At 37.6% G+C, this 3,967-nt stretch overlaps 1 pseudogene; it reads left to right on the top strand.

Moving 5' to 3' along the window:
- Nucleotides 1-557: 557 nt before the first annotated feature.
- Nucleotides 558-643, top strand: LOC130456786 (U6atac minor spliceosomal RNA; annotated as a pseudogene).
- The last annotated feature ends 3,324 nt before the right edge of the window (nt 644-3,967 follow it).

Genomic DNA, 3,967 nt, shown 5'->3' with positions numbered 1-3,967 from the left:
TCCCAAACTCCTATTAAAATACTTTAAAATTTGAACAAATGGGGGAGAAAACCACACCACTGGCCAACATCCTTCTAATATTCTGATTTATAATATTTCTCAAACTTTTGCAGCCAATCTGTGCACGACTGTAATATTTGAAAACTGAGGATTGCGAAATGAAGATTCATTTCTCCTGGACTGAGAAAATCTTTTCCTGGAAGACCAGATATTAACTCTCTATCCTTCCTCTTGTGATAATTATAACAATTCAGGCATTATATAGAAGTTTCTCCCTTTGACTGAACTCTGAATTCTTTCTTTGTTAACTTGGAGCCTTCAGAGCCCAGTATGAAGATTCGCTCTCTTTTAGTTGGAAAGTATTAGGGAAGTCAGGAGGAAAAGCAACTAGACTAGATAGATAGCATGGCAATTTCCAGCTTTCTCCATGACTAATCTCCTTCCAAATTGACCCCTGGGTTATGTACTAAAACAACTTTTCAAATTTAATCCCCCCCCCAAAAAAAAACAAATTTAAATCTCAAATGTGACATTATCCACTGTTTCAAAGCATTTTCACAATAGGTAAAAGGAGAGAAGGTTAGCACTCTTCTTGAGAAGGGAGGACACGGTGCTAGGCCCAGAGTCAGGAAGACTGCTTTTTCTGAGTTCAATTCTGGCCTCAGACACTAACTAGTTGTAGGACCCTGAGCACTTTAATCCTGTTGGCTTCAATTGCTTCATCTATAAAATGAGCTAGAAAAGGTATTGACAAACCATTCCAATATCTTTGCCAAGAAAAACCCAAAAAGGGTCACAAAGACAGACATGGGCAAAATGAGAGAAAAATAAAAATAGATTGAGGTCTCTGGCAGAGGTGGAAATTTAACTCAGATCCTTTGACTCTTGAGTCCCAGGGCTCTAAGTCCCTAGTACAACACTTTCCAAAATTGGGTGGGTCTTATGCAATTCATTTATTAAACATTATAAAGTCTTGAGTTCAAGGATTATCTTTTGCCTTTTTGAATCTTTGGTATTTAATACAATGCCTGGCACATAGTAGATGCTTAATAAATGTTTACTGATTAAACATTATTTGAGTGCCTACTTACTATTGTGAATCTTAAAAATTCTCAGACCCTACTTCATAAGATTTGGTTAAGACCATTCCCCATTTTAAACAATGAAGGAACTTAGATCAGGAATGTGAGACCTCTACTCCACCCCTACTTAAGCATGCTTTAGGGGAAGAAACTCCTTGCTAAACAATGAAAAATACTTAAACCCATACTTATAGTAAGGCAAAAGTTCTTAAGCTGTGCCTATTTTTAGATCTAATACAAAAGGGTGCTAAGTACCTATAAAGGTCAGGCAACTTGTGAATTTACAAGGAGCAAAGAAGTGAGAACTTACTCAGATTCTCAGAACTTATTCAGATTAAGTTCAGGTGTGAACTTAATCAAAAGTTTAAGTCTACTCAGGTGTGAATTAAGAATGGTCTGTCCTTTGGAAAAATGTCTACTGTGATTGGTAGATGTGAGAACTTAGGGGAGGTGACATAGGAGAAAATTCCCTTTAAAAGGAGGTCAAAAAGGAGGTCTCGAGAGATTCAGCTGGGAAAAGCTTAATTGGAGGAGGCAGCTGGTGTCTCTCTGAACACTAGAATCTTGCTTGGACAAATCTTGTGGTGAGTGGATAAAAGACTGACTGATCTCTCTCTTAGAGTTTTCAGCCTAGGCTGGCTCATGCTGGCATAGGCTGGTCTAGTCCTTTTTCTCATTATTTCCTTCTTTCCTTCTCTCTCTCTCTCTCTCTCTCTCTCTCTCTCTCTCTCTCTCTCTCTCTCTCTCTCTCTCTCTCTCTCTCTCTCTCTCTCTCTCTCTTTCATCAATTCCTCATTTGTATTAATTAAAATCTCTATAAAACCCAGCTGACTTGGGTATATTTAATATTTGGGAATTTTTCCCTGGCGACCACCTTATATTTGATTTAAAACAAGACACTGTCTTGAAACCATATTTTCTGCAGTCACAATTTAAGCCAACCACTCTTTTATCTGTAACAGTTTATGACTCCCACTATTTTAATCAGCACATTATCTAAAACAGGCTCTCAAGTTCTAATCATTCCCTGTAAGAAGTTTAATTAAAGAGAGAACTTATGACAAAAATCAAAAGGTAAGATATATATATATATATTTTTTAACAATAAAAGGAAATCCGTGAGAGGAACATTTGTGGAAGCATTGCCCCAGACTACAGAGTCTCTCAAAGCAACAGCATATAGCAAGACCCTACATTTTTGTCCAGGAGACAGGGACATGGGTAGGGGATAGTGACTGGTTAGTTAGTTAGTTAGTTAGTAAGCTAGGAAGCAAACTCTCTGTCTCTCTCTTACAAAGACTGCTATACCTGCTCCCATAGGCTGACTCCCTCCCCATTTTGATAGCTGAATGAAAGATGGATTGGAATCAAGAGAAACATGAGACAGGGAGATTAATAGTCTAAACATAAAGTGCCAAACATAGAGTAATGGCTATGTGAGCAGTGAGGACTCAGGCATAAGAAGTTTTCAGAAGTAGAAATAAATTATATGACGATAGATTGGATATGGGGGGGTGAGATTGGAAATCAAGGATGATACAATGATTTATGAATTTAAGTGACTATAAGAATAACGATGCCTTTGATAGAAATCTAATAAATAATCTCAGTCCACTTATAAAATTGAACATAAAGGAATTCACTTTTAAAAGTTACAAGCTCCACAGGATAATTAGAATAAATACCAGCTTTGTTCCATTTGTTCTACGTTATATGAAACCTTCAGAAAGGTACGTTTTTCCTTCTTTGAATTTATGAGAGATCATCTGTCTAACCCCTTAATTGGAGTGGGTTAGGTAGCCAAGTGGATACTAGGCCAGGCCTGGAGTTGGAAGACTCATCTTTCTGGGTTCAAAAGTGATCTTAGACATTTACTAGTTGTGTGACCCTAGACAAGTCACTTAACCCTGTTGACCTCAGTTTCTTCATCTGTAAAATGAGCTAGAGAAGGAAATAGCAAACCAATCCAGCATCTCTGCCCAAAAAAACCTTCAAAAACCCAAAAGGGACCAAAGTCATTTATGACTGAAAACAGCTAAGCAAAACACTCCTAATTTAACAGATAAGTAACTAAGACCCAGAGAGGTTATACATTGTCTAACATTACAAAGCCAGTAATTTGAATTTCAGTTCTTTGCTGCCAAACCTTTCACTTTTCTCACTATAATCAAGCTTCCTCTTTCACTTCAAAAGGTTAATGCTGCCTTGCTCTATCAACATTTGTGATTCAAGTTCAACACTATATTATATTTAAAGGAAACAAAGTTCAGAGACCCACCCTTGGTCAGGTGCTTTCAAAGCTGACAAAGTTAAAATCAAATTCATTTTTACCATAGGATAAAAAAAGCTCAAGTGGAAAGAGCTCTCCAGCTCTCTTTAAATACACAGGCCCTCAGTCTCACCCTCACCCCACCCTAAATCCCTTTGGCTTTAAGGAAGGAAGAAACCCTTAAACATAATTTTATCAGGATTTCCTCAGAGAATCGCTAGGCCATAGGGCTATCATTTTTCTGTTTTCTAATCCTAGATTATTTTAAAAAGCTGTAGCTACAAGAGTTGTTAGTTGAGCTGAGGGATGCCACGATTAATGTTTTTCAGATATTTGTTAGCTTAGTGGCAAAAACAAATTTAAACTGCCCCAGATAGCTTTGTTCACTCTCTCTCTCTTTTCAAAGTGTGGCACACATTCCTCATCCTTAAGGTCCCCCATTTCACATCCATACTTGCACTTGCTAGTTGGGTCTCTAGAGAGAGACTGAGGTAGCCTTAAGGTTCACATTCAAAGTGATTCACTGTCACTCATGAGACCTGATGGAATGGTCCTTTCCACTAAAGATCAGTCAGTTGTCTCAACTAGCTTTTAGAAAAAAGTATATTCTAAGGAG

Source organism: Monodelphis domestica, chromosome 1, assembly GCF_027887165.1.
Source record: "Monodelphis domestica isolate mMonDom1 chromosome 1, mMonDom1.pri, whole genome shotgun sequence".
In the NCBI taxonomy this organism is placed as follows: Eukaryota; Metazoa; Chordata; class Mammalia; order Didelphimorphia; family Didelphidae; genus Monodelphis; species Monodelphis domestica.
This window is presented reverse-complemented; position numbering and strand designations above follow the sequence as displayed.